This window comes from Protopterus annectens, chromosome 7.part0, assembly GCF_019279795.1.
Source record: "Protopterus annectens isolate FY-2018-M chromosome 7.part0, PAN1.0, whole genome shotgun sequence".
NCBI classification, from domain to species: domain Eukaryota; kingdom Metazoa; phylum Chordata; order Ceratodontiformes; family Protopteridae; genus Protopterus; species Protopterus annectens.
The window spans coordinates 172,472,144-172,494,292 of NC_056739.1; the positions used below are offsets into that span (position 1 = coordinate 172,472,144).

Sequence of the window (22,149 nt, forward strand, 5' to 3'; positions counted from 1 at the left end):
GCAGTACAGCTGTCTTGTGTTCCTGAAACAGCACGCAAACTTTTAGAAGTGCACAACTACCGTGAAAGGGCATGAAAACTTCTAAATGAAAAAAAAATGCTGAAAGGAATTATTTACATAACTCTGCCCTCTCATATTTCTAAACTCCCTATAAAAGGCTATACTAACTAGAATGAAAGCTGTTAGGGACGCAAGTAAAATGAACATGTTTTATGACAGATTGTAACCTGATGGAGATCAATAACATGAAGTGTGTGTGGTGGTGGGGGCTTGACTATCTCAAGAAAAGGCATGTCTTTGTATTTAAAACAGTGGCATTGTAAAAGTTGGTTTAATTTCTCTAAATGCTTACACCCACTGTCACATTAGCCATGTAACTAAATAAAAAACAATACTTAAAAACTGCCCCAGATTTTTAACCCGTATCGCACTTCACTTTTGTATGTTTCTGGCTCTTGACTAAAAGGCAAAAGTCGTATAAGAATCAATTTCCTGTGGTCACGTGGGTTTTCTTCGGGTGCTCAGGTTTCCTCCCACATCCCAAAGACATGCAGTAGGTGGATTGGACACTCTGAATTGGCCCTAGGTGTGAGTGTGAGTGTGTGTGTGTGCCTTCTGTGGAAGGTTGGGCGCCGGGCTGGCAGCTGAACACTGTAAAACTCCACTGCCAATCATAAGTGGATAGATGATCCACTGTGGCGACCCCTAACTAGGAAAAGCCGAAAGAAGAAGAAGTTACCTTGAACTGACGGAGTTTCTCCTGCTGCACAAGACTCAGAGCACCAGGATCCATTTTACCAAACCAAGGAGTATCAACTTCTGCCGTTTTTGTTTACAATTTGTCACAGAACCAACATCAATTCAAACTGCTTTCACACACGTAGGTACCAGCACAGCGGAAGTGTACACTGCGTTACTTAGGAAACAGTAACAATGCCTCCTAATGATAGCATCAGAACTGGTTATTTCTATTTCTGTTTCTCTTCCTATCCCTATCACAAATCCTAATCTATAACGTTGTTTTCGTAGCAATTTATAAAGTTGGATTTGAGGTCATATGTCTCAGTTTGCAGACATTAAGAATAGGAATAGGATATTTTTCTGAGCATCAGCAGAAACATTAGGACCTTATCAGGCAAATTTTATGTCTATAATAATCTAAATTCATCCAACAATATGCATATTGTTTACTTACAGAAAGGATTTCAAATCTAAAAAACAATATTTCTAGTTGTTTTTGGACTGAACCCCTGAAAATGTTACACACATTAAGTGTTGGTAGGATGGGGGGGGGGGGCTTGAATGATGTGCCCTTTTTTATATGCCATGCAGGTTGGGAAGCAGCAATAAGAGGTTGTGAGTGCAAAATTGAATTTACTGATTACACCCCTAGAACAAAGGTCCTTAAAAAATAGATACATCTTCAGCTTAAAATAAATAAATAAAAATGTGGACATTTAATGACAAAACAGTGGTGCTCCTCTCCTTGCTAATATCCAGTCTTCCCTGAAAACTACCCACGAGACCTGCTACAATAAAATTGCCAAGTTTACAACTAATGCAAAATATTCCTGCCATCACTGTTCCTCCTTACACTTACTGAATTGGATGGAACTCCCACATTGTGTCACATACTTACAATTAGCTACAGCACACAAAATCATCTTCAAGCCATCAGACTGCCCAGCCCTTACTTCTATACTTACTATCACCCAAACAGGCCTCTCTGATCTGAAAACCAACTTCTCCTGCAAGAAGAAAAAACAAAACTTCCAGCTAGCCAAATGCTCTACTTGTTCTCTATTGCCAAACAGTGGAATGTGCACCCATTAACAATTAGGACCACCAGTAATGCTTCTTCTTTGAAAAAGTCTCTACAGCAACACCTTTCCATTTTTTTAATTTATTCAAAATCCCTTGGGTTTCTAATACAATGATGGGAGTGGACCCCATTCCTAAGTCAAAGTACGTTTAAAGTTCATGAAATTAGTATTGTTTCATTCTTTGTTATCAGCCAAAAGTGCTCTACGCAGCACCTGCAGTGTGCCCAGTAATGACTCCTCCTGCAGTTCATACGGAGTTACTTGTATTGGTAGCATAACTAAGATTTTAGACTCTTTTTTTATAAGACCCATTGCTCCCACTACTATTGGAACTATTTGGCTATCTTTCTTCCACATTGCTCTCATTTCTGCTTGCAGATCCTGATATTTTATAACTTTGTCTCTCTGTGTGCAAGACACTGTAGTCACTGGGTGTGGCAATTTCAATGATCAATGCTACTCTGGTCTTCTTTTCCTGGACCACTATATCTGGTTTTCTAGCATCTATCTTTTGAATTGTTGGTAATGGATGATCTCATGTCATGTAGACTTCTTCATTTTCTATGATGCTTTGTGGGTCATGTTTCCAGTGCTTTTCAGCCACTTCACTGCCATAATGTTTGCACAATCCCCAGTGCAAGAGTCTTGCAGCATTATTGGGCCTTTCAGTATACAGTCCTGCCATTAGTATGTCACAACCAGCAACGGTATGTGCAACTATTTCCAGTTCAGTTTTACAAAACCTACATTTGTCTGTTTCTCCCACATGTTCAATAGACTTTGTAAACCAGCATGTACATAGCCCACTATCTTGAGCCACCAATATTAACCTTCTGTCTCTTGGTTTGAATTCACCTCTCATTAACCATTCCTGGATTTCTTCCTGATCAACATATGCTTGCAACTATATTTATGCATTTTCCACATTTCATGCCTTTTCATCTTATCCTTCACCTTATATTCTTTCTTTAGTTTTTAGGCACATTCAGTTGCTGCCTGATTTTTATCTACTTCTGGTTTGATTTCCATTCCTGCTTGACACCACTTTGCTTCTGCTAGGTTAAGCAGGGAAGTCATCTTAGATTTATTCTCCTCATGTTTCAAAACTTTCACTACATTTGGGTCTCGTGAGGTCAGCAGATATGTATGGAGTCCAATGATTGCAGATCTATACATGTAATCAATTTCAAGGGGGCCCATCCCTCCTTTGGAACGGGGAATGTATAATCTCAGTATGCACTGATTTTTATAGATCATTTGGTAAGCAGGAAGCATCCTTCTTGTTTTAATATCTAATCTATCCAACATGTTTTGGGGCTAATCAATCACTCCAAAACTGTAAGTAAGGACAGGAAAAGCAAACTGGTTTATTGCTTGGATTTTGTTCCTAGATGTCAATGCTGTTTTCAGGACTAATCTAAGTCTTCTAAAATATTCCTTACTAAGTTTTATTCACATTTGTTTGTGTTGTATTGCTGATCCTTCATCAATTCCCAAGTTTTTATACTTATATACTTATATATTTATATTTGCTCAAGTTCTTTTAGATCACATTCTTGTCCCAAACCGATGTTTTCCTGGTGCTGTAGTTTTCCTGCTTTAAAGGTTGCTTTTGCACATTTATCAAGGCCAAATGACATTCTAATATCATCTGAAAAAGTTTTGGCAACCTTCAGCTGTGCTTTCAGTTCCTCATCTGATGAACTATACAGTTTTAAATCATCAACAAATAGAGTGTGAGAAGAATGGTTGCATGCCTGCATTTAGGAATACTTATTTGTCTAGAGAACGGTAAAGGTTTGTTGTTTTGCACTGGATGCATCTGATAGCTTCAGAAACTAAAGTTGTTGATTTTATTCATTTTAAGTATGCAGTTTTGTTCGTCAGTGGAAAGTACAGGAGACTTTTTTTTCTATTGCAAAGGGGGAGGGGGCTGGGTTCTAGTATTACAGGTACCTGAGTTGGCGTTTGGACCATTCAGGTTATGGACTTCTTTGTCAGGAAGTTTGTAAAGTGTAACTAAATAAAACAATGTCTTTTTTAATTTAGTAAAATTGTCAGAAACTATTTCTTTTGAAGCTGGCTGTCTACTTAGCTTGAATGAAGGAAGAAGCCATTCAAAAACATAAATAATAAACAGGCTAAAGCTTATTGTGCTGTTTTATTAACTGAGCAGGAATATGGATTGTCAACAAAGTATCATAAGAAGAATGGAAATATATTGCTTATTAACTAAGGAGAATTACAGATGATCAACAAATAATTATGTTGGTGAGACAAAGCAAAGAAGCTACTTACTATATGTTCAGGAAAATATATTTTGTCCATTTTGTTAGCTTAAGTCTTTCTGGGTAGTCAATTTCCAGATGAGACTTTGTGAGAAAATTGTTAAAAGTATTACCTTTGTATGCAATTATATTTGACTATGTTACATCTCCTACGTTTCTTACATACCACTTGCATATATATATTCATACATCTCAACTGTACAGATTTTTGCAGAATGTCCAGATTTTTGCCTCATATTTTAGGCCTATTCATCATAAAATTTTGTGTTTTTTCTGACAAATCACTGAGGAGTTAAATAACTAAATGTCATTATACATTTGATTTTCAGTCTTCATTTCCTTCAGAATATGCATGCCAAGACAAATGCTGTTATTCTAGCAACTTTCTAAGTCTATAAGAGCAATATTTATAATCTGTCTCTGTTTGGGGGGCCTTTGGACCCTCCCATTATTTTAGGCTTTGTTCAGATTTCTTGTGCTAAGATGTTGAGAGATATGGAGGCATGGCATGTAATGTCCTAGTTACCGATTTATTTGTTGCATTTTAAGAGGGTATAGGCATTCTGCATTCCTTAGTGTGCCGTCCTTTGTTTAAGATATCTAGTTACTATGAACTTGTCTGGTTCTCAGTCATTCTCTATTGCATTATCATCAGTGTACCTTTTATTTCTTTAATGCAACATAGGCAATTAATTTTTCAAGGGCAGCAAGCACTGAATTTGTAGTGGAACAGTGGAATGTAAAGTTCTTTGTCAGTAATAGCATCTTCATTAGTTACAAATTTCTTTAATGTAGAATTATTCAGATGATGTTTACTTCTACAGAGATTGTGCTTATTGACTGATACTTTTTGAGGGGCCTTTTATGGTTAAAATGTTCTGAAATGGGCAGGTTTGTCATTATTGGGTCATACATTTTGTTTCATTACTTACTGGAAAAAATATTCAAAACTACAAATTTAAAACACACTCTAACAAGTGCAAATGTTTTCAGTGTGCAACTAGCTGTTTTTGTTTATCAAATGGCACACTGTGTTGTAAAATCTGAAAGCAGTGTTAGTAGCATAATTGCCTTTGGTGCAGAAGGCTGTGGATTCCATTCCCACACCATGTAGATGGAGTGCTGATATTGCAGTGCCCATATGATTGTTGATTATTTGGTGCATTATAAGGTGGGGGGGGGGGTGGGGGTTCTACACTCCTGAGTATGGCCTTTTTTATGAGATACCTAGTGACTGTGAACTTGTTAGTCATTTTCTATTACAATATTACCAACTTACCAATGTTTTAATGTAATATAGGCAATTAATTTTTCAAGGGCAGCAGACGCTGAATTTGTAGATAACACTGATATGCAACGTTGTCTGTAGCAACCTCTTCATTAGTTACAGATTTCTTTAATGTGGAATTCAAATGATTTTACTTCTGTAGAGGTTGTGTGTGTGGGGTAATGGTGGATTGTAATGACAGAAGTCTTGAGTGGCCTTTTATTGTTGAAATTTTCTGAAATGGGTAGTGTTTGGTTCATAAATTTTGTTTCATTGCTTATTAAAAGAATGTTTAAAATAAAATGTAAAACATATTCTAACAAGTGATGCTGTATTATGCAAGGAATATAATTCAATACAATCAGGAAAGTGAATTAAATAATAAATATATTGCATGGCCCTAAAAATGTGTGCAATGAGTCTGTTTGGAAAACAGCCCAAAGGTTAACTTAATTCTCCACTAACCAGATGCATTTCTATGAATGTGGGTTTTCATGCTGTTTCAATAAATGTGAGTTTTGCCATTTCAATGAATGTGAGTTTCAAAGGCAGACAAGTTTACTGCTCATGCTAAGTCTGTTTTCATTGCGAGACTGTATTGTTTGTTTAGCAAATGGCTATCTGTGTTTGTGCTATTTTTTCTTCAATATCTGTAATCACTGTAGAAGCAAATAATAGAACATATGCATAGTAACTGGTGAGATAACCAAATAATGGAACACTGGAATGGCTGAGGAGGGGGCTGCTGCTGGGGGTTGCTGCAGAAGGGGCTACTCTGGGGTGGCAGTCTAATACCCCTCCTAGAACCCTGTATGACCATGATCTGGCTCTGGTATTTCAAATAGAAAATACATATGCAAAGGTAGCTGCAGTTTAACTAAATTACAAGATGTCTTTTTCTTCTTATGCATTTAAATAATTTAAGGAAATGACTGGAGTGGCTTTCTTGGGGAATGACCCAGTGGGTGTGGCTCAAATAAGGGTGTTTCATGAGTGCAGTGTGGGTGTGACTTAAGGGGCGCCGGAGCACTACTTTGCCTAGGGCGCCATTTCGGCTAAGGCCGGCCCTGATTGGAACCATAAGGATTACAAAAGTAGTATAAATGACAACCTCTTTAGCACAAACTATTTTTATAGTACTAGTGTTCTTTAGCTTCTAGGTCTTAAACTGAATTTTATAAGTCACAGTGAACACAGTAACTATTATGTTTGTAATATTTTGTAAACAACTTACAATATCTCAGCAACCATTCAAGTTACATACATACTATCAGTAGCATTTTATTCACCTTGCTGAGAGCTTTCATATGAGGCTAAGGAGTTCTGTCTGTCACTTGGTTGTTGAGATATTTAGAAAAATGTGAAAATTATATCTGTATAAATTAATATCATAAAAACAACAGTTAATATCTATTTACCTGCACTAGACAGATGTCAAATATTAATGTAGTTGAGGTTGCTATTGTCTAAGCTTTAAGATGAAATCTTTTAAAACCTTGTACATAGCATGGTTTTGGAATTATTGATGCAAATATGAACAAGCAATATTTGATGCCTAGAGGCGTCGGTAGGAGTTAACTGCAGATGCACATGGAGACATCACTTGGATGTAATGAGTTAACAGAACATGCTGGAGGGACAGGTTCCTCATCCAGAGACTGCCCATGCTCTGGAAGAGACTTCCCATGCATGTCAAGCAGAGCACCTCGCTGTCCCTTTTCAAGAGAAATCTTGATTAGTGGATGGGTAATAGAAAGTTCAATCAGGGGATCAGTCCAGTGACTCTACTTGATAGAGGCACTGGGAAATAACATCGGGTGGCACAATGCCAGGGCACTTCTATGGGCTAGGATTGTAAAGGCTCCAGGGCCATTAGTGTAGTACACACCTATGAACCTAAACCTATGTAGAGCAGTTAATTAGCCCGCTGAGAAGGATTATCCCAAGAGTGTTGTTTTATATCATCCTAGATGTCTCCTCGTAGCCCAACAACTCTAAACCCTAATTGCACCATTTCTCATGGATCACAAAAAACAGGCTCCACAGACATGGATGTGTACTTTCCTTCTGTCTCTGTAACCATCCTGGTGGAAATGGACAACCTGAGATAATGTAACAGTTGCATCATGTTTATCTCTGAGTAAGCGGTATGCAACCAAGTATAGCTGGAGTTTCATCAGTAAGGCTGCATAGGGCATCTGTCTTGAGGCCAGTAATCCTCTTGGTAAGGTACTTCTGTGGTCTTTCCAGCTGTTGCAGGTGTCTTGTAAGGTACATCCCAAATGGGGCATTGTACTCTATGATGGGTCTGATGAGTGATGAGGAGAGGAGCACAATAACCTCTTTTGTTCTAGATGTGAACCCTTTTGTGATTAGGTGGGCCACATAGAAGGATTTTCTAACCACCTTGGCAATATGATTATCAAAGGAGAGATTGCTATCTACTTGGGACCCCAGATCCCTTATTACATTTTCTGTATTTAGCGGACTACCATGTATGTGGTAGTTTGCAGGTACTTTGTTTTTTCCAAAGGGGATGATTATGCACTTTTTGGCATTTAGCTTGAGGCCATCATTTTGACTCCAGGTATCCGGCTCAGTGAGACCCTTCTGAAGGATATCTGTATCAGCCAGAGAGTCAGTTATGGCCCCCAGTTTGCAGTCATCTGTGAACTTAGTCAGCCATAGTCCTCCTGTGCTTGCCTGTACCTCTGAGAAGTATATACCGAACAGGAGGGGTCCCAGGACTGAGCCCTGGAGGATGCCACTTGTAACCGATTTAGAGTCAGACCTAGAGCCTGCAACTCTCACTGTGTGGGCTCTATCCATAAGCCAATTGTCAACCCATCTCATGACATAGGGGTTTATGTTCAAGCTGGTGAGCTTGTCTATAATACCAGAATGGGGAATGGTTTCAAAAGCCTTTGCGAGGTCTAGGTAGGCTGTGTGGACCTCCTTTCCCTCGTCTAAAGCCTTGGTAACTGTCTCAAAGAAGTCCAACAGGTTTAGGAGGCACGATCTGCCCTTAACAAAGCCAAACTGGGTAGGGTCCAATGTTTGGAGGTTCCCAATGTCTCTGTTAATGAGTTCTATGATGATCCATAGCCTTGCAGACTAGGCTAGTCAGGCTTATAGGGCGATAGTTCCCGGGGTCTGTTGTGGCTCCACCTTTGTGGAGTGGGATAACTGTAGCTGTGTGCCAGTCTATGGGTATGTAGCCTGTAGAGAGGCTGAGTTTGAACAGTGTGTTCAGGTGAGGGGTTAGTTCATTTTGGAGCTTGTGTAAGACACAGCCTTGACACCATCCGGTCCCATTGAAGCTGTATTTTTGGCTTTGGATAGAGCTGTTTTAACCTGTGTGTCAGTGATTGCTAGAGTTCTACATTCTTCTGGTATGGTTATGGGCCCTTTAGAGGGTAAGAGGGGGGGTGAAGTTTGCACTAAACCTGTCTACCAGAATGTTGGCAGTATCAGCCAGTTCAGTGTATTTTGTGCCATTATGCACTAACTCATAGCAGATCTGAAAGTTTCCACTTAGGTTCTTGACATAGCTAAAGAACACTTTGTAGTTATCTTTGGAGTCCTTGGCAATTTTTCTTTCAAAGTTAGCCTTAGATGATTTTGTGAGGGATCATAGTTTCTTGCTGATACTGATCAGGGATGTCTTTCCTTCTTGGGATTTTACTCTTTTTCTGTACTAGTTTCCTCCTTCTGTTGTATAGCTTGTATATGGCAGGGGTCCACCAGACTGGTTTCCATTTCTTGGAGGAGTGAGGCTTGGTTTTGCTTGGGATAGCACAATCCATGCATTCTTGCAGGTTCTGATAGAGTGCCTTTGTAAGGGATTCAGCAGCTTGGACAGCATTGTCCTTTAGCATGGGAGCTGTGTACCTTTCCACATCGGTCTTAAGTAATGTGAAGTTTGCTTTTGAAAAGTTTTTCACTGTGGTTTCCTTGATTGGGGTGGGGGCAGAATGTGGATATCCAGAGTGATTAGTCTATGGTCTGATCTAACCAGCAAGGGGTTGACATCCGGTTTAGAACACCAGTCGCCCATGTTGGTGATGACCAGGTCCAATATGTTGTCACCTCTGGTGGGGGTGTTGACCAATTGATCCAGGGCATTCGAGTTTATAAATTCTAGGAAGCGTTGGGCAAGGAAGTTAGTACTTGAGTAGTTCTCTCAGTTAATGTTTAGGTAATTGAAATCACCCAATATTAGGATATTTGGTAGGACCTTCATATTTTCCAGTGTCTCCAGAAATGCGGAATGGAGCTCCTGGGTCATGATGGGTGATCTGTAGCAAGCTACAATTTGAATTGAAGTTTTGCCCATTGTTAGTTGCACATGGATGATCTCTGAAGCATTGTGCTGTGCCACTAACCTGGAGGTGTGGGTATCCTTAATGAATATGGATACACCCCCACCTTTTGTGTTTCGGTCCGGGTTCTGTGGCCGAAAAGTATGGTATGAGTTATAGCCTGGTAGTGCTGGGGTGCTCTCTGGAGCCTTAAACCAGGTTTCTGTTACTGCATAGATATTGATGTTCTCCATACTGAGGAGTGCCTCGAGTGCATGCATTTTGAGGTTTAGACTTCTGGCGTTGAGTAGCATTACCCTCAGTTTTTGATTACTTGTGCTATTTACGGTGGTGGGTTTGTTTTTGAGCCTTGCCTAAAAAAAGGCACTATGGGGGTGGAAAAGCCTTGGCCAGTATTTGAAAGCCTAAGGGTGACAGGTGCAAGCCATCTTTTGTGAAGCAATGTGGTTGCCGAGCATGTCATCCCAGGTGGACAGATACTGGATACCCTTTGAATGACACCAGAAACTTAGCCAATTGTTGAAATTTATCATTTTTTTCTTTATACTGTGGCATTATTCTTGGTGAGGGCAGGATGCTACTCAGGGTCAGGTTCATACCGGCCTGGGCTATGTGATCTGAGAGCTCTTCCATGTCTCTTTTCATGTAGTCCAGGGAGGTACGTCTCAGGTCATTTACAACAACATGGACAATGGCAGAGTCATATTTGTACTTGTTCTGGAGTGACCTGAGTGCTTGTGTTATGTGGCAGATTCTGGTACCCGACAGGCAGCTAACTGTAACCATATCCTTGTCCAGCCTAGTTACTGGGACATCAGTATGCCTGACTACAGAGTTGCCTATTACTAGTGTGTTGGGTATGTTATTTTGCCTTAAGGGCTGTGATTGCGTGGCACACTGATTATGTGAAGTTTGTGTTTCATGGTTTGTGATGGGGTGTGGAGGTTGCTTGGGTGTCAGCTCTGGAGGTCTCTGTTGCTTTTGCTGATTTTTATTTAGAGCCTCCGAGTATGTTTTCGTGTATTAATGCATGTTATTTGCCAGTGTTGGTTTAGTAGGTCTATGTGAGAATGGTGGTGTGTTGCAAGTATTTTCCTTCTCCTCTTGACTGTCAGTTCCAGTCTTGGGTTGAGAGAGCTTTGCTTCCAGTTTGGCTGTATAATTGCATCTTTCGCATATATTAGTGTTTGCTGGTAGGAGGAGAGGGTTGTCTGTGTACATGAGGCAGTTGTAACATTGCCTCAAAATGCCCAGATTCACCAGTTGGACTGGAGAGTACATCTGAAGCTGCCTTTTGGACATGCCTGAATAGGTAAAGTGAGCTGTTTTACTGATTCCCTGGTAGGGACGAATAGAGAGCCTTGTCCTTCTGGACAGTATAGGGGGTCTAGTGCTAGGGCTAATTAGTGCTTGCTATGAGTTTTGAGCAAGTGCTGGGCTGTGAAATTAATGGTTTGAGTGCTTAAGTGTCTAGTTCCAAGGGAAAAATTGAAGAGTAGACTTTGTGGAGCCGGGAATACTTTAACCCTTGCTAACCGGTGCTGCCCAGCACGCAAAACTGCGCAAATGCGGTTTTTATAGCAGTGAAATGAAAGAGATAGAAATTAGCCCAAAATGGCCAATAAACTACTAACTTCTGGGCTACAGCAAACAGGGTGCACAAATTTCAGAAAGAAACAGATCAAATAAGCATGCACAATAAGCCTTTAACCAGAAATTCCCAGCTCAGAAGGGCAGAATCTAGCCTCTCCTCCCGCAAGAGTACAGACCACAAACCTTCTTAATGTAAAATAACTGGCCTGAATCCCAAGTGCTTAAACCAGAACTAACATGCTTTTAGAATAACGCACACTGAGCCTTCAATCAGCAATTCCCAACTTAGAAGGATGTAAGCTACCTGTCCTGCCACAACAATGCAGACCACAAACCTTAATGTAAAAGCAACAAGTGCTTAAACCAAAAGGCTTAGAATAACAGTTACAATTTAATCAGGCTACTACCAAGCAGTAATAACTGCAGCAGAATAATACAATTGAGTACTTTTAAGAAGAAGCACAAGCAAAATAAGGTAATAAAGTGGGAAGAAACACAATTACAGTAAAAGCAGATGAATAAAGTGCAATTTTTTATATATAACAATAGAAAATGAGCAAACTGATTTAAACAAATTACCCAATTAACCAGTAAAAAACTCAAAACTGAGCCCTGTTCCAGCAGTCTTCAATCTGACAAGTTCTAACCGCACACTACTGCCACTAAGGTGCAGGGGAACCTTCTCCAAAAAAGACGGCCTGGATTAGTGCTCAAGTTATACAAACAAAGCTAGATTCAGCAGGCCTGAATCTAGTCTGTCAAAGTGCCAAAGGTAATTTGAGCTAATTGTTGCTGTAATAAATTGCTCACAGCAGGTGATTAACTAACATCATATACTGTTAACTTATGCAAGCCTTTTCCTGCTACCAGTGGGACATATATTTCAGTTGGACCACAGCCTCTTCCTGTTCTCAAATTGTAATCCATACTCTATACTAAATGTTTAACATTCTGCTTGGCAAACCTTGCAACTTAATTTTGCAGGAATTCATAGGAAGGCAAAATTACTAAATAATTGGGTCACAAAGGCAGTAATAACTAGAAACATTGTTTTTAAATATCATTGTGATGCTCTTAAAATGCTTTTACTTCAATATGCATTTTTGAAACAGTAATTCAAGGTTAATATATCATATTAATGACTTACAATAATCACCATTACTTTAACTGAAAAAATTGAGCGGTCAAGTCCAAACTATGATTTCAACATCACCATTCTGCAAAATCAGGTGCAAAGGAGATATACAGTTTTGCTACAGTTACTTCTTATTGTAGTGTTATCTGCATTTACTCACTAGAATTTGTCTCTTATGACTGTAGGACTTTTCCAAGTTTTCTGGAATATTTTTTGTACAGCAGTAAATCATTCTGAATGCATCTGCTCTGATATTTCCATATATAAAGACATGCATCTGGAGCGTTTCTCCCTGGGCCTCCACTGAAAATTGGCTTTGTTCCATGTCAGACTTTCCCAGTTAACAAAATGTTAAATAAATAAATAAATAAAATACAATATTGTAAGTCAGTATGCAGGTCCCCATTCACAGTTTTGTTTCTGATCATAGTCCCTTCATCAACGCATAGCTATGCACACAATGTGCATTCCTCTTTATAAATCCTCCCCACATATTACTATTTAGTCTCTATATTTAAATATACTACCTATACTATCTTGTCTTTTCCATTTCAAGACACCACTGTGTCACTTATTCCAGGTTCATATCCTTGCATCAGATAGCAGAAAAAAACACATGCACTGACTAGGCAAATGCTGCCTCCCTTGGACAAAATGCATTACTTATCCCTTTTCAGTGCCTCCATTATAAATACAGACCCTACTTATACTAAATATCAGCGTTACAAACTCAGTTCATAAATGCCACTCCTAATAAGTGTACTGGCTGTATTATGTCATAGCACTGCCAGTGTACTGGCTGTATTATGTCATAGCACTGCCAGTGTACTTGGCTGTATTATGTCATAGCACTGCCAGGGTACTGGCTGTATTATGTTATAGCACTGACATGCTTATACACCTATATCAGCCGATATACGGCTATACTTGGCATGCACATACTGGCATTGAGTTGGATTCATAACACCTATATATAATGATCTTATACCATTATGGTATGTTAACATAAGAATTAGATCAACGAATACAAAGCTTGTAACAAATGCTGCTTAAAGCAAATGTTAGAAATCCAGCAGCTGCGCCCAGTAGCCACTCAGTCGTTATGGTAGCTACTTTTCAGTACACCCAAGATGCTGAAATAGCAAAGAATGGAGCAAGTGCTAATGGGATGTCAATGCAGATTAAGAAATTGTGCATAAATTCACAAAAGGGTTGCTGACTGTCATTAACTCACTAATTAGAATCACTGCCCTGGAATGTAAGTTAGGTGTCTTTTTTTTTATTCTATGATTCTATATCATTTTACAGTGTATTTATTTTGTTTGTTAACAGCAATGCACAAGATTTTCTACATAGCTTCACATGTTATATGATTTGAAATTGGCTATGGCACACTATGCAGTTTGTGCTCCAAGTCCCAAACAGACATTATATGGCAACACTGTGTAATTTTCAGTCCAAATTACTAAGTCTTGCATTACTGTGTAATGTTCTGCCTTTCTATTCAAATAGTACTGCACAGAAATAACAGGTACAGCAAAGTCACATGCATGAAACACTTTTCTGGATGTGCATGTCACATGCACCTGTGCGTATGCATCTAAGCAACTTCATAAAATGTGCTGATTCCTCCTGCTTATGTAACAGTACTGAATCAATAAAAGGCATAGAAGAATAATGTTAACACAACATATAGAGAGGCCTGGGTTAAACCCTGATAACTGCATACCAACTGCAAGAAGCATCTGGAAAAGCTTTGGGCCTTAACAGATATGGAACTCCCAGCCACAAAAGGAAATGTTAACAGCATGATTAACTCCAAATACCGTTTCCTTTTGACCTCGTGGAAAACTTGGCTGACTGCACAGTTCTGCTCAGGATAAAAGAAGGCAGTTAGAAATATGGGTCTAAATTCAATAAAGCCTACACTAATTCTACACTGTTCTGAGTGAATAGACAACACAAGCAAAGCTCCCACCTTCTTCCTCCTAATTTTAGTTTTCCTATGGATTTTCTTGCAGCCTAAACATCAAGGTGGATTCATAAAGGTTGCAACAAAGTGTAGACTATGTGTACGCTTAGAGTAATCTTTATGAGTGCACAGACAGCACAAAATATGGTAGGAATTTTCTTGAATGCAGACTGTGTGCACTTTGCGTAGGCCTTACTTTATCTGGCCCATTATCTACATGGATGTATGGGGATATTACAAGGGTAAAAAGCAAGACAAAAAACACTTGGATCAACTAATGTGAAACATCTGAACAGAAAAGGACTAAGGAATTATAGTTAATAGTCTGACTGGCAAGAATGGGGGTGGTGATAGGAGCTAGAAGTTAATAAATGACAGAGTCCAGCATGGTGACAGGAGTTAAAAGGTAAATACAGGACAGGAACTCTTTAAGTAAATTTTGAAAGTGTGTGTCTGTTTGTGAGAGAGATACCAGAACAGTTGCTGTTCCATGATCACAGTAAAACCACCCGTATCAGAGTTCCCAGTTGTGGCAGCATGAGTCTGAGTCACCTGACAATATTTTATTACTCCACATGCCAGCTTTAGGTTAGTTACTACACTTACACCTAATACAATGTTACCAGGGTATGCTAGGTTTAGGTTAGTTACTACACTTACACCTAATACAATGTTACCAGGCTATGCTAGGTTTAGGTTAGTTACTACACTTACACCTAATACAATGTTACCAGGTTATGCTAGGTTTAGGTTAGTTACTGCACTTACACTTAATACAATGTTACCAGGGTATGCTAGGTTTAGGTTAGTTACTACACTTACACCTAATACAATTTTACCAGGCTATGCTAGGTTTAGATTAGTTACTGCACTTACACCTAATACAATGTTACCAGGGTATGCTAGGTTTAGGTTAGTTACTGTACTCACACCTAATACAATGTTACCAGGGTATGCTAGGTTTAAGTTAGTTACTGTACTCACACCTAATACAATGTTACCAGGCTATGCTAGGTTTAGGTTATTTACTACACTTACACCTAATACAATGTTACCAGGCTATGCTAGGTTTAGGTTAGTTACTACACTTACACCTAATACAATGTTACCAGACTATGTCAGGTTCAGGCTAGTTACTACACTTATAATACAATGTTACCAGGCTATGCTAGGTTTAGGCTAATTACTGCACTTACACCTAATACAATGTTACCAGGCTATGCTAGGTTTAGGTTAGCAGCGATATCAGAGTCTTTTGTGAACATATATGTGCAAAAGAAAAGTGCTAAATATATTTTAACATGTAATAAAAATCACATTATTATGGACTTGTATACCAAATAATAAGAAAATGTGTTTGTTGATCATTTTAGCATTAATTACAAATACCCAACACAGGAGTGTATGCAAGTTTTCTCAAAACGTACTGTTTAAGGTCTAGTACTGCCCATCTTCAACCATGCAGCATCCTCATTCCATCCATGCTGCCTTACCCTTGACCATAGCATAGCTGACAAATGTCCACACCCACCAGACCGGATACTTACCAATATGGGAGACTGCTGCACCCACACCCCTCTGTAATGTCTGCACTGGTGAGGCCAGATCACAAAGCGACGCCTTCAGACTAAAACTCAACTTGGCAAACCCTGTAACAGTTAAGAACTATTCCAAACCAAGACTACAAAATACTAAGCACCCCTTACAACCCAGAGTTCACAACAGCATATGTGGAATGGTTCACAGAGGCTCTGTACAGACAAGTGCCTGTACAGAGACTGCTGTAACATCTATAAGTAAGCCCAAAACAAACTCTAAAAACAAATCACACTGGAGGAATGCTAACCTTAATACAGAAAAATAACAAAAGGAAAAAGGTCATGGCTAAAATGAGGAAGTGCAACTCCCATAATGATACTAAGAGGACTACATAAGTCTAACAAGCCCATTTATGAGGTCCATAGCCTCATAGTCTAAAAACAATTATAAGGCCTTCTACAGCTATGTCTGAAACCTCAAAGCCAGCACAGATCATTGTGCCAGACTGGTTTTCAATGGTACCATCTCCACTAAGCAGATCGACATAGCAAATTTTCTGGCTGACAAATTCAGCTCAAACTTCAGCCTCCACTCCACTCCATGCACCACCCTCCATGAAATACCTACTAGCATAACTCCCACAACTATTAAAAGGGTGCATTTCTTGCCAGTACTCAATAAGATCAAAAAAACAGCCTCCGACAATACCCTCGGAAACCCCCTAAATAGTTAGATACAACACCTGTCAAGACCACTTGGAGCACCTATTAGCATAACTCCCACATCTATTAAAAGGGTGCAGTTCTTGCTGGTACTCACTAAGATCAAAAACACAGCCTCCGACAATACCCTCGGAAACCCCCTAAATAGTTAGATACAACACCTGTCAGGACCCCTTGAAGCACTTCTCACCTATAGACTCAAAACATTGTCACATAATAATACTTTTATGGTGGCACTTGCCTTAAGTAGTCTGTCATCTAGATTGCATAGCTAGATAGGTAGGGTATTCTAATCTCACTGGAGTCAAGCTGTGTGTGTGTCTGCATGCATGGAGTTGTATAAATATGACCTTAAATGCTGATGGTCTTAATAAAGAAGTACCCTGGAAATACTTTACAGTGTGAAGATTTGGCATAATGGATAAAGTCTTTCTTGCATAAGTACAAGGTACAAGGTTTGATTCTCACCATGTGTTATTGGCTAAGCTTAAAATGGCCCTTTATTGCAGTTAGCCTAGTATTTGTTTATGAACCAATGAATCAGTAATGGAGTACTGCAATGGTTATCCCCACTTCACAAGGGTGGACCATCAAAAGATCCTGGAAACTACAGATCTAGTAGTCTGATTAATCTAATATACAAAGCCATAGAATGAATGAGCAGGGAAATGATCAAAAAAGACATCAGCAACCTTCAGACACTGGATCCAACCCAGTTTGGCTTTGTCAGTGGAAGATCATGCCTACTAAACCTGGTGTACTTCCTTGAGAAGGTTACCAAGCCAAAGCATGAGAGGAAAAGTGTGCATACAGTCTACATGGACCTGGCTACCACAGCACCACCACCGCAGTTCTACTGCTAGATACTGTTTTACTCTAATTGCATTTTTACTGAATTGCTTAGCTGTAAACTACTTTTTCATACTGAGAGTTGTATTTTCTGTATGTGAGTGCTCTATCTGTGCTTTTCTGTGCATTTTTTGTGAGGATTCTGTGTTCTAATCAGGTATCATATAATGGATTTGTTTGCAGTTAAAAGCATTCTCTAGAGTCTCCTTGCTCCTTTATCCATTTAAAACTTTCATTTAGCGGCTACAGCTAGTAGTTGTAATAGTGAGCATTACTGTAATTGCATTTTTATTGAATTACTAAACTGTAAACTGCTTTTTCATACTGAGACTTGTATTTTCTGTTTGTGAGTGCTCTTTCTGTGCTTTTCTATGCATTTATGGTGAAGTTTCTGTGTTCTACTCAGGTAATCTTGATAGAGGCCTGCTGTTGTCCAGGCCTGGCAGTTTTGTTTGTTGAGCTTCCTGTGTTTCTGGCAGCCATCTTCTGCTAATAGTGTGTTGTCTTCATTATTATTGAGAGCAACAGGGTTTCCTAACTTTCTCTAGCATGAGTGATTGGTGTAACAGCAAGGGCTAGTTTTGACTGAGTAGTAATTTGAGCTTCTAGATTCTTCCATCCTTTCTGGTATATAAACCCTGTGTCTGTAAGGGGCTGTGCTTGTATTTACCAGGCTGTGAAATTGGTGATTCACCACTAGGACTAAGCAGATATTCCTTAAGATTCCAAGAGCAGAATTTCATACACTTATTTCATTGAATTGCACTTCTTTAACTCTTATAATTGTGCTATATAGCTAATCTATTACATTTTGCACTGAATTACTTAACTGTAAACTGTAAATATCGACAAATGCAGACACAAAACCAGGAACCACCAAAATCCAAGGCAACAGGACACGAATCTCCAAGGAATGTACTTTCAAACCAAATGGGTTAAAAACAACACCTTTATTGGTACGTAGTCCAAATCACACCAATGAACAACCAACAATAGACCAAGCGCTTTCGCTCGGTTATTACTGAGCTTCTTCAGAGTTAAAATAGTTTGTAGTGTGGTTAGCCATGTTAAATACTAAATACAAAATCACATGACATACCCCCCCCCAATGAACCATCCCTAATCAGTTTGACGCTGTCTCATACAGTATACACTTACATTTTTTGAGTTGTTGGATTTACATTTTGAGTCTGGCATTTAGATGAGAAGGTTCATCAAATATTCAAGGATGTTTTTTATACACTGTATTTTTAAAAACTGATTAGGGATGGTTCATTTGGGGGGGTATGTCATGTGATTTTGTATTTAGTATTTAACATGGCTAACCACACTACAAACTATTTTAACTCTGAAGAAGCTCGGTAATAACCGAGCAAAAGCGCTTGGTCTATTGTTGGTTGTTCATTGGTGTGATTTGGACTACGTACCAATAAAGGTGTTGTTTTTAACCCATTTGGTTTGAAAGTACATTCCTTGGAGATTCAGGTCCTGTTGCCTTGGATTTTGTTGGTTAACTGTAAACTGCCTTTTCATACTTAGAGTTGTATTTTCTGTTTGTGAGTTCTCTATCTGTGCTTTTCTGTGCAGTTTTTGTGAGGTTTCTGTGTTCTAGTCAGGTATCATATAGCTGATTTGTTTGCAGACACTAGAGTCCCCTTGCTCCTTTATTTGTTTAAAACTTTCATTTAGTGGCTATGGCTAGTAGCTGGATCCCACCTGCACACTCTATTGGTGTCTTGTTCTTATACTTGGTGGCTTTGCAGTTGCCCACCCATACTGTAAATTTGATCTGGTGCACTTCTCCCAGTCTAGTGTCATTAGCTCATTCTACCTAATACAGAGAGAACATTTGAGAAGGCCAACCCACTTAGGTTCTTAACCTTGAATTATCTTCTATTCCTTCTTTCTCCTTTTCCACTTTACTAATATATATATATATATATATATATATATATATATATATATATATATATATATATATATATATTTCCTGCCTTTTCTGTAACTAGTCTAGTCCAGATAGAGATTTGCTGTATCCAGGACTCTTTGAAAGCTCCTGAGCCCCTCAAGACTTTTTGTGTTGAAGGGAAGCCTTCTAGCTTATCAGTGGGAGTGGTAAGCACTAGGTAGCCTATCACACAAGGAGTGGTTTCTGGCCCAGAAATTGTAGTTGTTGGCCAAAAAAACTGGGTTTTCCCTTTTTGAGGTCCTTGAAAAAAAAGGCCTTTCAATATTTTAAATAAAACAAATTTTAAGGCCTTCCTAAAAAAAAAAAGGTTTTAATTGTCTGAAACCTCAAAGCCAGCACAGATCATTGTGCCAGACTGGTTTTCAATGGTACCATCTCCACTAAGCAGATTGACATAGCAAATTTTCTGGCTGACAAATTCAGCTCAAACTTCAACCTCCACTCCACTCCATGCACCACCCTCCATGAAATACCTACTAGCATAACTCCCGCAACTATTAAAAGGGTGCAGTTCTTGCCAGTACTCAATAAGATCAAAAACACAGCCTCCGACAATACCCTCGGAAACCCCCTAAATAGTTAGATACAACACCTGTCAGGACCACTTGGAGCACCTATTAGCATAACTCCCACATCTATTAAAAGGGTGCAGTTCTTGCTGGTACTCACTAAGATCAAAAACACAGCCTCCGACAATACCCTCGGAAACCCCCTAAATAGCTGGATACAACACTTGTCAGGACCCCTTGAAGCACTTCTCACTATAGACTCAAAACATTGTCACATAATAATACTTTTAGGGTGGCACTTGCCTTAAGTAGTCTGTCGTCTAGATTGCATAGCTAGATAGGTAGGGTATTCTAATCTCACTGGAGTCAAGCTGTGTGTGTGTGTCTGCATGCATGGAGTTGTATAAATAAGACCTTAAATGCTGATGGTCTTAATAAAGAAGTACCCTGGAAATACTTTACAGTGTGAAGATTTGGCATAATGGATAAAGTCTTTCTAGCATAAGTACAAGGTACAAGGTTTGATTCTCACCTTGTGTTATTGGCTAAGCTTAAAATGGCCCTTTATTGCAGTTAGCCTAGTATTTGTTTATGAACCAATGAATCAATAATGGAGTACTGCAATGGTTATCCCCACTTCACAAGGGTGGACCATCAAAAGATCCTGGAAACTACAGATCTAGTAGTCTGATTAATCTAATATACAAAGCCATAGAATGAATGAGCAGGGAAATTATCAAAAAAGACATCAGCAACCTTCAGACACTGGATCCAACCCAGTGTGGCTTTGTCAGTGGAAGATCATGCCTACTAAACCTGGTGTACTTCCTTGAGAAGGTTACCAAGCCAAAGCATGAGAGGAAAAGTGTGAATACAGTCAACATGGACCTGGCAAAGGCATTTGGTAAATATCTCATTCAGGTATAGCTGACAATCTCACTAAACCCCTACATAACTCAATGGATTGCCAGCTGACTCAGAGACAGGAGCAGGGAAGTCTGGATTGGTGATAATACTTCCCCTGAGAGACTGTACACCACCTGGGTACCTCCGGGTTCCTTTCTGGGACAACTCCTATTTGGCATATACTTCTCAGAGGTAAAGGCTAATGTCAAAGCCCTTTGGCTAATCAAGTTCACAGATGACTGCAAATCGACAGCTATCACAGATCTCTGCCATGACACAAACATCTTACAAGAGGGTCTAACAGAAAAATGACTGATGCTAAAGTCATGGACATAAAACTCAATTCCAAAAAATGCATTATAGTGCCTTGTGGGAAAAATGTCACACAGGTTAATTACTCCATCAATAAGATACCCCTAAGAGCTGACCTAGTTGTCAGCTTTCTGGGAACATATGTAGACAGTAATGAGGGTTTTGTGCAACATGTTGCCAAGGTAGTAAAACAAAATCATGCTATGTTGTCTAACTTATAGGTCCAAGGGAGTCATAGTGCCACTTTATTTGGCCCTTATCAGACCCCAAACTAACATACCCCCAGCATAACCTCTAGAAACATCCTAACACATCCCCTCCTAATATATGCCCATAATACACAGGGACACAGTTGGGTTAGATTGTACGGCTTTACTTGTACAGGCTTTGGTTGTTGTCAGGTTCATAGTTTATAGTTTTATATATATATATATATATATATATATATATATATATATATACTAGGCTATGTGTTGCTCTCCCTGAAAGGCAAAAGATCCAAACAACTTATGCAATATGCTTAATTGTACACCTCAACAGTACAAATGAATATAGCTACACTGTACTTGTATTACAAGTAAGGAAAATGTATTTCCTGGAAAGTATATTACCGCATGTCATTATTATGGTTTCTATCTTGCTTTTATGAAACTAGCAGTTTATGGCTAGTTAAAGCACTACTTATAAGTTGACCAAAGTAAGGCAAAAACAAGGTGATTAAAACCAAACAAGGAAGCAGAGAACTACCTCGCAACATGAAACAATAAAGCCTTTATAAACAATAAATAGCCTTTCCATCCTTATGAAGGGAATTTCTTCTCCCTGAGTAAGTGTGCATGCCACGGTTGTGTCAGGTTTCGATTCTGTGTTACAAAAGGACTGATGGAAAATATTCGACTGAATTTTAATGGATCTTCATTGGATAATTAATTTATGACGTCAT

At 39.1% G+C, this 22,149-nt stretch overlaps 1 protein-coding gene across 1 annotated transcript in view; it reads right to left on the reverse strand.

Annotated features, from left to right (window-relative positions):
• LOC122806323 (3-oxoacyl-[acyl-carrier-protein] reductase FabG-like) overlaps window positions 1–22,149 on the reverse strand; it is a 194,737-nt gene that overhangs the window by 15,717 nt on the left and 156,871 nt on the right. The gene's annotated exons all lie outside the window — the stretch shown is intronic.